We start from the raw sequence: 12153 nt of genomic DNA on the forward strand, positions 1-12153 counted from the left end.
GTGCCTGTGCTAGCTGAAGGAAGCCCCCCCCCCAGCTAGATATGTACTTGTAAAGTGTGGTGCGTGCACACACGTGCACGAAGGGTGGCATCCCTCTCGATCATATTTGTGAGATAAAATCTCTCATTGAACCTGGAGCTCATCAATCAGTTTTCAGCTGGGCGAGCTGGCCAAGAGGCCCCCATGTGTGAACCTTCTGTTACTACCCCCTCCTCTCGGCCCTGGGGAATGAGGCCTCAATTCGCATTTTTTTTTTTTAACTTGGGTTCTGAAATCAGGACTCAGGCCCTCCATCATACTTGAGATGCAAGCAAGAAGGACGCTGAGCCATGTCCCCATCCCTCAACCCAGGTCTTGCTAACAGCACCGAGGAGACCTCTGTAAAATGTGGACTTTCATTTTTGAAGAAACACATTCAGCCACATTCCAGAGGAGAATGGAGGAATGAGAAGGAACTGTGGCAATCACATCCTATGCTAGGTCAGACGCTGGAGAGAGGGCTAACCTGGGAAGTCAGAGAAGCTGTGTACAGTTTAGGAATTCTGAACGTATCTTCATCTGGCCTTGGTGATTGTGACACATAGCCTTTGAAGAATGACTTATCCATCTATTCTATGAAAATAAGATCTCTTTTGACTTGTCCTCATGTTGCTATGGGTGAACTTTAACATCTTTTGGTGCCAAAGCCACTGTGTCACAGTTGATGGAATAGAAACTAGCACTTCTTGATTATCCCCGTGATCTTTGGCCCAATTTCTGGCCTACTACAGCATGCCTGCGTCCCTCCATGCCGGAAGTGACTCTCGTAAAGAACCAGCTTGGCTTTAGTCTGGTGTTTCAAATGCCAAATTCTTTTCTGTTCTGATTACTACACTAGTTCATTCTCCTGACCAGCGTCATCTGCCAAGCTTCATGTCATCTGCACAACCAACCAGACTTTCTTTTATCTCTATTTCTCTAGCCATTTGAAAAGAACGGGGCAGGGGCTGTCTTGTTGCCGCCCCAAATTTTTTACATAGTTCTTTAATACCCCCTACAGCCTCCATATGGATGGCCTATTTCTCTTTCTTATGTGGATTATGTGAATTATTTTGTTTTATGTTGAATTTCATAAAATGCAATGCTGAAACTTAAAAATAAATAATAAATAATTAAATTAAATTTTATTTATTAAAAATAAATAAAAAATTAAGACCCAAGGTGCTGTTTGGTTAGCCCTTGATTTTTCTGCCCAAAAGCAAGCACTGTATGAATTGTGTGAGAGCGTGAGTCACAAGAACCATGCCATCTTGAATTCTGAGACAGAACAAATCCCTCATTATTTTCCTGCTGACCCCACTGTCAAATTCAAGCTGGCTTTTTTTTTGTTACTGTGCTTTGGTCTCCGATTGACCCCACAGATAACTTTAAGACCAAAGTCTACTGTGCTGGTCTTCCAGAGGGAGACAGGAGCTGTGCTGGGGGAGTCCCTTCTTTAATCATTATCTTGCAAATAATCTAGGCAAATGTATCAAAGCAACGAGCAGCCCATCATGGGTCACGTGGTAACTTCGTGCACTGTAGTTCTGTTCCCAGGAGTTAAGAAAAGAAAGAACCAAAGGAACAAAAAGAAAGAGTTATACGCAGCCTCTAAGCAGTTAGCCAAAATAACAATCATGCTCTGATGTTTAGAAAGGGATCACAGCACATGGGTCCTGGATTGTAGCCCTCACCGGCACATAGCCATTATCCGCAGGTGTCTATTGGACTTTCCAAACATGGGGAAAGCTCAGCTGTAAAGGACCAGAAGCCTTTCTCAGGTGCAACAGCGAACACTGACTGCCGGCTTCATAAACCAGGGCTGCAAGGAGGAAATCGTTGGAATCCAAGGTTATTCAGAGCAAACATTTTACCGCTGGAGCAGTTCACACCAAATCTGGAGCAGCACCAAATCTAACGGGGCTCTCGCTGCCTTTCCCATTCTGTCCACCCTTCACTCCCTTGGCTGCCCCTTTGCTTGAGCTTGCTTCTCATGCACACAGCGCTTTTCACTCAGGCGACCTCGTCTTCTCTTCACCTGTTCCATGTTGTTAGCCATCAGTCCACCTTTCCCGGAGAACCCAGAGGTTCCTAAGGGATGCTAACAGGTCCAACGATCTCTGTGTATAAAGCTTTCCTCTGTGTACCCTCCAGATGTTTGGGGACACTATGAAACACCTGGAGACTCTCTGAGGAGTCTCTCCTTTGCGGTCACTACCATCTGAAACTGATCATCCCTTACACAAGCGCCCTGGCTCCCCACCTAGGTCTGGCCCACTGGTTGAGAACCCCCCACCCAAAGCATCCAACACACAGGGAGCATTTGGACGCTTTCTCATGATGACAATATAAAGTCTTTTCAGGTGTTCTTACTCTATTATACAGACACTTTTAGACATTTATTCCTGTGTTTATCTGTTGGTCAGTTTTAGCAAACGCCCACAGGGACTCCAAAGTAAATGCTGGGCTGATGAGAAGACTCAGTGGGTAAAGAAAGGCACCTGCGACCAAGCCTAAACCCAACCCCCAGGAGCCACATATCAGAAGGAGATCCTTAATGGCCCCCATGGTCTTCTCAGAGCACCCACAGACGCTGTGGCGTGTGCAACACATCCAACCCACACATAAGAATACAAATGAATAAGGTAATTTTTGAAAAGTAAATGCTTACCTGTTGTATGGTAAGAGAAACCCTAATGCAGAGGTTAGATTTGTCATGCAAAACCACATCTCCTTGCTGATGCTTTGCGACCCTTTGTGCACTACCTGGGTGAAAATAGGAAAGGCAGAGAGAGAGAGAGAGAGAGAGAGACAGAAAGAGAGAGAGACAGAGACAGAGACAGAGACAGAGACAGAGAGACAAAGACAGACAGACAGACAGACAGACAGAGAGCAGAGACAACTTCTGGGGGGACTGAGTCAGAAGACTCAGGCTCCAGCTGCTGCTAGGTCATTCTCTCCTAGGAGACTTTGAGTTCAGGATCACAGACACTGAAGGTAAAATTATCATAGTGCATGAATGTTCTAGAAACGGCAAATGCCACGCCTGCCTCTGAAAAACATAATGAAAGCATTTCTTAATGCAGGCTTACATCATCCCGCTTGACTGCCGTCATTCTTCTCAAACAGGAGAAAGAGAGGTGCGCAGCCCCACACATAATGTCAACTCAGGTCCTAGGTACACAAAATGAGAGATGAGTTTTTTCTTTGCCTGTTCCATGTGATTTCCTTCTCTAGGTTGATTGTAAGCCAGTGTTTCCTCCGTAATCAGAGCTCACACAAAGATGAAGCTACTGCGACAAGTTCAAAGTGAGGCCCTCCAGCCAGGTCCCGGGCTGAAGGCTTCCTTCGCTCTCCCTCACATGCAAGCCTCTGAATGTGCCACGTTTCCTAGCAAAATTCAGAGGTGGTTGAATAGAAGAAATTACTTAGGGAGATTTCTGAAGCAGAAAGTAGAAATAGATCTGTGTTTTAAAAGCCAGCAAAAGTTATCAGACCCATTTAGCAGAGGGCAGGCATCCTGACTCTGAAAACTCGCGCATCACAGGAAAACATCACTTGGATGGGAGTCAGAGCAAACCCCGGATGAGGGGCCCGGATAAGATCATGTCGCCACTGCCTTGTAAACAAAAGGCTCGTCCACAAAAACCAGTGTCAGCAAAAAGTTCCCTTCTCTTGCTTTACTGAGCATGAAATGGGATTGAAAGATGGTATTAAATGGATTATTAAACTGAAGAAATGATGTCTTGTGATCTCTGCCACCAAAGCCCCCACTTGAGACCAGCATTGTCTCTATGCGAAGCTCTCCCGAAGTCTCAGGTCATTTATGTGGAACCCGAGCCTTTTAGATGTTGAACTGAGCTGTCTGCTCCTCGTTTTCGTGTCAGAACGGGGTCCCTTGGGGAAGATTACTTTGCTCCTCAGCTATTTGATTCACGTGTTAACATGTAGGAAAGGAATGTTCATGACAGCTCATAAATTTCACACCCGGAAAACTTTTGATTTTCTTTTCCTGAACTAAGAAAGAAAAAGTAATTTACTTAAAAAATGTATTAACGAGAGCAGGTGAAATGACTCAGCAGGTGCAGACATTGCTGCCAAGCCTGATGACCCAAGTTTGCTCTTTGGGGCTCGTGTTGTAGGAGTGAACAGACTCCCACCATTTATTCTCTGACCGCCCCCCCACACACACACTATATATAATATATATATATATTTACATGTTATATAAATATTAATTATGTATAAATATATTATAGCATGTTTATATTATATATATATACATGTTATAAAATAACATGTATAACCTTGTAGTGAGAAATCCACGTGCATCTGTTTAAGGGGTAAGAAGGATTTATTAAGATATGAAAATGGGAAAAATACATTCCCAAATACAGGATATGGTAAATCAAGTTGCAGAGCCCTTGGAAAGCTGGGGACCAATCACACACTGTTTCATGTCGCCTGATCCATATAAATCCTAGCATTTTCTTCACCAATTATTTTTAATGCCTGCAGTCCCTGGTTAGACTCTACGGAGTGTCTTAGAACTGGAGTTGACTTACGTTACTAAAAATGAGTTATATACAGTGAAGTCTTGCTTATTAATATCCAGAGGACTAGGGACTAGGGAGATAGCTCAACGAACACTGGTGGATGCTCTTCCAAGGGACCCAGCACCTAGATATCGTGACTCACAACCATGGTAACTCCAGTTCCAGGGATCCTATGCCCTCCTCTTGCTTCCACAGACACACACATGATGCACAAACACACACGCAGACAAAATTCTTATACACATAAAATGAATCTTTCTTTTCAGTCCATAGACCTAAACGAATAAAATATTCATTTCTGATTATTTTTTAATTTAATTTTATTTAAATAACATTTTCTCGTTTATTTTACATACCGACCACAGTTTCCCCTCCCTCCTCTTCCCCTCTGCCCCACCCCCTTCCCATCTGCCTTCTCCCCCTTCCACCTTTCCTCTAGTTCCATTCAGAAAGGGGCAGGCCTGGCACCTCAAGTCAAGTTGAAGCAGGATCTAGCTCCTCCCCTTGTGTCCTAGGTGGTCAAGGTAACCCAGTATGGGGGGAAAAATCACTCCCCAAAGACAGCTAAGCACAAGTCCTGATCTCCGTGCTAGGAGACCAAGTTATTAAACAACTGTCACACACATGCAGAGGGCCTAGGTCAGTCCCACGCAGACTCTTTCACTGTGGATCCAGAGTCCATGAGCTTCCATGAGTTCAGGTCAGCTGTCTCTGTGGGTTTCCCCATCATGAGCCCTCTGGCTTGTAGAATCCCTCCTCCCTTTCTTCAGCAAGACTCCCAGAGCTCAACCCAGTGCTTGTCTGCGGATCTCTGCATCTGCTTCCATCAGTTACTGGATAGAGTGTCTCTGATGACAATTAGGGCAGTCACCAATCTGATAAGGCCAGATCAGGCACCTTCTCTGCTACTGCTAGGAGTCTTAGCTGGGATTATCCTTGTAGATTCCTGGGGACTTTCCTGCTGCCAAGTTTCTCCCTAACCCCAAAATACACCCCCATCAAGACCTCTCTTTCATTACTCTCCCCGTCCCTCCCAACCCCAACCACCTACTGTACCCAGCTCATCCAACCCTCTCCTTCAAGTTCCCATCTCTCCATGTCCCCTCCCCCACCCCCAGTTTACTAGAGAGATCTCGCCTATGTCCCCTTCCCAGGGAAATGCATGCATCCCTCTTGGAGCTCTAGATTCACATTCATGTGTATCTAAGATTTAAGCCCTCAAAACAAGTTAAAGAACAAACCTATAGCTTGCTATTTCTAAAAATTGTGATTATTTTAATATGATGATTCAGGTAAACAAGGATCAATTCCAAAAATGGTTTTATGGGTCTTAAAGGAGCTCATAAAAAAAATAATGCCTAGTTTTTCTTTTGGCAATATTGAAATGGTAAACCATACAATTTGAATAAACATTCTCTCTGAAAAGAACTGAAAATAATAGGCCCTTTTAGAAGCTGTAAATGCTTATATGGGATGGAAAAAATGTTAAAAAAAAATTTACAAAGTATGAAAACTCCTAGCAGTACGAGCCAGAAATGTAAACTGGTTACTGAGACCAATATTTAACCTGAGGGCATTTGCTCAAGTTAATCTTTAATTTTATGGTCATTAGGTAAAACCAGAGTTACAGATGATAGGAGTCTTTCCCTGGCTGGTATGTCCAATACAAATTCTTTCTTGGGCAAATGTAAAGACAAACTAAAAATAACCTAGCTGTTCGGTGTGCATCAGTGTCTTATGAGAAGCAAAAAAAAATTGATACTGGGAGGATAAATTTTCCTCTCAAAGTCAAGGCCAGTATTAGCCACAGACGGGTCTATGAACTAAATCTATACCCTCTAGTATCCCCACTGCAGCGTTTAAGACAAAATTCCTTTTTAGATATTTAAAAGTTCACTACAGAACAGTCAAAAACCCAGCTGAAGGACCTCTATTCATACACAGTAGATCAAACAGAAAGAAATTCAACTGTAGACTTGAACATGATATTTGGTCTGATAAACTATAATAGAATATTTTTCTCAAAAATTTATGAATATGTATTTTTAACACTTGAAGACATTGTGAAGCTTTGACCACATTCTGAATTATAATGCAGAACTAGAAGGGAAAGGTCATGGAATATAGACCATAAAAGCCACACTCTCTGACCACATTGGTTCTTGTTGTAAAAAAAAGGGGGGTATATAGATATGATAGGATAAAGGGTCAATATTTTATCTATTCTGAAAAGAAAAAGGAAAGATGATGGAGGTGGGTCTTGCATTTATATGTTGCTTTCATTGGTTAATTAATAAAGAAAACTGCTTGGCCCTGATAGGACAGAAAATTAGATAGGCGGAGTAGATAGAACAGAATGCTGGGAAAAAGAAGCCGAGTCAGGCAGTCGCCATGATTCTCCTACCCGACACAGCTGCAGGTTAAGATCTTCCCTGGTAAGCCACCTCATGGGCTACATAGAATATTAGAAATGGGTTAGATCAATATGTAAGAGCTAGCCAATAAAAGGCTAGAACTAATGGGCCAGGCAGTGTTTAAAAGAATACAGTTTCTGTGTAATTATTTTGGGTAAAGCTAGCTGGGTGGTGGGAAGCGGCCTGCCACTCCTATCACTACAGAAAGATATAGATTTGATAAGACAGAAAGGTAGATTATTGAATCTAGTTTTAAAAAGCAACTACTAGTTTTAAATGTTTTACTTTGGATTGGACTTTTGTACATTGTACATTTTTACTTGTATACAAACATTATATATTGATACAAATTTGAAATTAATTTTGTTAAAACATACTGTACATATGTTTCTAATCTTATTCAAGATATTGTACCTATACAGCTCTTTTAACAATGTAATGCTAAAAATTTCTAGTCTTTGACAGTTGTTATTGGCAACTGTTTAGAATAATAAGGAAATGTAGGTTAGTAATTAGTCACCCATTATAATTGAACTCATAGTCACTTTAGGTATGTTTTCAAGGTCAAACAAAATATAGTTTAGATACACAGGTCATCTTCAAATACTTCAAAGATCTACAGGATATGGCATTTAAGATGTTTTAATGACATAGGCTCTTTTTTATGACAATAAATAGCATCACCAATTGTATAGAAAAAATAATGGGGACCAAAGAAGCTCCACTTTCTTTCTTTGTGGGAAAAGTAAATCACTGGGCAAGAAAATGCCCTTGCCTTGACTGCTGACAGTATGTTGTCCTAATTGGACAAGCAGGACACTAAAGAAAATGACTGCTAAACATTGTCAAGAAAAAGAGAGATAGTCCTTCAGAAAATCGTGCTTCACAGAATAGTCTGTCAGATAGTCTAGGTCTTTATGCCAAAGATATGCCCTATCATTGCAGAGGAACTTTGGGTGACTGTCCAGGCAGCCAGCTGTTTCTCTCATTTCTCACAATTCTTGAAAGTCATTTGCTTGCACTTCCTGAATACTCATTTAATATTATTTCCTTCTTGGGTCTCTGAGCGAGTTGAAGACTAGATAGTTGAAGTTATATTGTTCCTTGTTTACCTGATGCAGTAAACAAGTCATGATAGAAAGTAAATTAGGTACAAGACTTTGGACTTACCTTGATAAAATAAATATGAAGTATTTTCTCTGAATTTGTAAAATGCAAATAGACTAGACATTATCAATATATTTATTGCCTTATATATTGTATATAGTCATTGTACTTATTGTATAGTTTTCCTTAAATTAGTTAGCCTCCTTTTTTATTTTAGAGAAAAAGAGGAAATGTAGTGATATTTCATTTCTATTTTAATAAATAACACTTGCCTGAAGATCAGAGAGCCATAAACACCAGGCAATGGTGGCACACACCTTTAATCCCAGTAGCCATACTAGTTTGCCATAGAAACTGGGCAGTAGTGGTGCACACCTTTAATCCCAGCCCTAGAGAGAACTATAAAATGGGAGGAGACAGGTTTACGATTCAGTCTCATTCTGAAGATTCCTGGAGGCAGGATCACCATTTTCCTACTGGGGTAAAGGAAAGAGCCAGTGACTGGTTACTTTGCTTTTCTGGTCTTCAGATTGAACCTCAATATCTGTCTCTGGATTTCTATTAATTGTGCTACAGAAAGAGAACACACAGACATGCACATATACATGTACACACACTCACAAGCACATACATGCATTCATAAACACACACATGCACACTCACAAACACACACTCATACTCACATACTCATTCAAACACCTGCTCACATAAACACACATACACACAAAGACACTTATACACTTCATGGTTTTTCAAAGTCATTACTTCATTATATCTCAAAGAGATAAGAATAAATATAAACATAAACCTATGTGAATAAACATATATGAATATGGTGGCCCTCAGAAAAAAATTAAACCCTTATTCTTTGTCAGTACTTGTGAGATACACTGGTATAGCTTTGAGAAGGAAAATATAAGTGAAATTCTAAAACTGGAAAAGAAAGTCTGAAAATGAAGACACATCCCACTTAATCTGCTAAGGAATGAACAACAGAATCAGCCTTGATGGGATAAGATAATGGAAATACATGAAATAATATATGACATAATAGAGATAATTAAGAGACTCAAATATTGAGTCTTTAAAAAATTAATAACAGCATTTTGATTTTATAAAAGATAGAGAAGGAAAACCCATGCAATGTTGAAAATTTTAGAGAGATTATATAAAACTATGAAGTAACTTAAAAATAATAAGTTAAGAGCATTAGGAATTTTATCCCAAACAAATTAGAAAAGTCAAGCAATGTAAACAGTGCAACCGTCCTTCTCTGCAAAGAGCCCACCATGAAAATTCAGCCTAAGGTTTCAAGAGGAAATTCTCCCAGATAAACTAGAAATCATGTCAGTCATCCAGAAGTCATCATAAAGAGCTGCATGAAGAAGAGAGCAGGGCTGGGGAGATGGATCACGCAGGAAAGCACATGACCTTCATCTTAGTTTGCACTCCTGGGTTTGGGGAACCTTGACATAGTTAAATCTAAACAGAATCACAGTTGGCTGAGAGACCCTGTGGCAGTAATGTGGCATCCGCTCTTTAAGAGAGACTGACAAACCATATTGTTGGGAAACTCCTCTTTATTTTTCCTTTAATTAATGAAGAATCATGTCCTGGATGTCTACTTGACTGCTAGCTCCAGCATCTTTCAAACTCATTAGTTATAGTGAGAGCTGAGTTTCCTAAAAGCTCAGTTTCCTGAATTTTGATGAATTATTTTGTGAAGTACAATAGCAAATATTACTGGTAAAGGACTTATAAAGAGAGAATTCTGTCTTAAAAGGCAAAGTTACTTTTTCCATTTAAAATAACTTTCACCTTTCGTGTGTGAGATAAATTTTGTATTACTGGAAATATATATCGTATTTATATAGGAAGTATGTGACACAGTGCTCAGCTTCCTAGAAGTACTGAACTATGAAGCTGAATAAAGTTGCCAGAGGGCTAAATGAAGATGGGGTAGAAAAGAAGGACAAGGGTAGAAATTTGAAGTGAGCCCAAATAGCTGTATCCTCCATCCATGCATAGGAGCTGACTATGTGAAGAACTGAAGGTAAACTGGCTTGTGGGTTGCCTCGTTGATGAACCAAAATGAGAGACAGTGAGTACATTAAGGGTCCCTGCACATGAACTATTGCAATGACTGTACATTTTAGCTTAGCTTTATAGGGAAAGAAGGGGGTGGACATGAGGACAGTTGAGGTCAAGATGAAATAAAGGGAGGGAAAGAGGAAAGAATGATGAATTATAGGAGTTGATGGAGTTGATGATCTAGAGAGGAACCCTCAAGGATGAACCAGAAAGTGGTGGTGATGGTTGCCAATAGTGACAGCCATGTGGCACTATGGGAGATGATAGGATGGTGGCCATAGAATGAATGGCTGGCACAGGAGGAAGAAAAACAAGTAAGTCATAAAACTGCAAAACCAAGAATTTTCTACATAGATATAAAAATTAAATGCAATCATATATATAATTTGGCATAGTTTTGTAAATTGTTAAATCTTAGCTTTTTAAAATGTAAATAGAAGGTCTTGGTATATAATGATAAAAGATTGCTAAAGCTTGAAGTCATGAAAAGATAATTTTAGTAATTTTTGAGAGTTTCATGTAATGTATTTTGGTCATATTTATACCACACACACCCCACCTTAATTGCTCCCAAATCTACCCCCATTTGCTCCCCCAGCTTCATGTCCTCTTTTTCCTTTTAATTTAATAACCCGCCAGCTCTGACTTGTGATCTCCATGTGCTGGGTATGGGGCCATTCTCTGGAGCTTAGTCTACCTGCCAAGAGCCAAACCCTTAAAGAAAACCAACTGTCCTTGCCCAGGAAGCCATTAATGTCTAGAGTAGTGCTTCTCAACCTTCCTAATGCTGTGACCCTTTAATGCAATTCCTCACGTCATGGTAACCCTCAACCATAAAATTACTTTCATTGCTACTTCATCACTGTAATTTTGCTACTGTTATGAACCATAATGTGAATATCTGGTATTTTCAATGGTCTTAGTTGACCCCTGTGAAAGGGTTCTTTGGCTCCCCCAAGGGGTTGTGACCCACAGATTGAGAACCACTGGTCTGTAACTCCTCAGTTGGAGACAGGCGCTCATGAACCACTTACAACTCCACACTAGAATGTTGACTGGCTTGGTCTTGTGTAGTCAGTCAGTCACAACTGCTGTGTGCTCATGAGTGCAATAGTCCTGTCATGTCCAGGAGAAATTGTTTGGCTCCAGTCCTCCCCAACCTCTACCTCTTACACCCTTCACATCCTCTCTTCCATAACGGTCCCTTAGCCTTTGGCACATTGGTACCTCACAGCTGCCTCAAATGAGAGGAACGTTCCATATAGCAGGGATAAAGAGTGGAGGAGGGTTAACTGATGGGATTTGTAATTGGATAGAGATGGAAGCAATTTTTGTCATGTTAAGAGTAACATGCCTTGAATCATTTCTGATATTCAAAACTGAGCCAAGTGAGAAGAAAATTATAGGGTAAACACGACCATGGCTGCTATTAGACAGGGAGAGAGGACATCCATGAAAACATGTTTTTTGTTTTGTTTTGTTTGGTTTTGTTTGGTTTGGTTTTGTTTTGTTTTGTGGAGAACAAAGCTCCAAGTGGGATGAAATATAAAGGGGTATCTAGAAAAGAAAAAGCTGTGAGAAGCTGGCATGGCTGTGACTTCTAGAAGACATGGTTGGGGCTTCACACAGCCTTCTGAGAATCTGTGTGCAGACAGTTAAGGAAAGCTAGGGCTTCTTTGGTGTCTGGCATAATCAGAGGAGGCAGCCCAGGGCAACAGTCGTCCTAGAGCCCTTAGGTGGGCAGGACATCCAGCAGATCATGGCATCATCTGGGTAGAGTGGAAGAGTTGTTGGAAGTTCCCTTCTGAGCCCTGCTAATGGAGGACGTGGCATTCTGGAGATCTCTGGCTCAGTGTTAGTTGTAGCTGAGTTGTAATTGTGTGGCCCTTTACCTCCCAGGAATACTGTGAGGTCATGCATCACAGTGCATGTGGGTTTTCCTTTAAATTTCCTTTCCCATTTTAACG

This window comes from Microtus oregoni, unplaced genomic scaffold, assembly GCF_018167655.1.
Source record: "Microtus oregoni isolate MIOR12 unplaced genomic scaffold, Mior012 000033F_ref0000390, whole genome shotgun sequence".
Classification (NCBI taxonomy): domain Eukaryota; kingdom Metazoa; phylum Chordata; class Mammalia; order Rodentia; family Cricetidae; genus Microtus; species Microtus oregoni.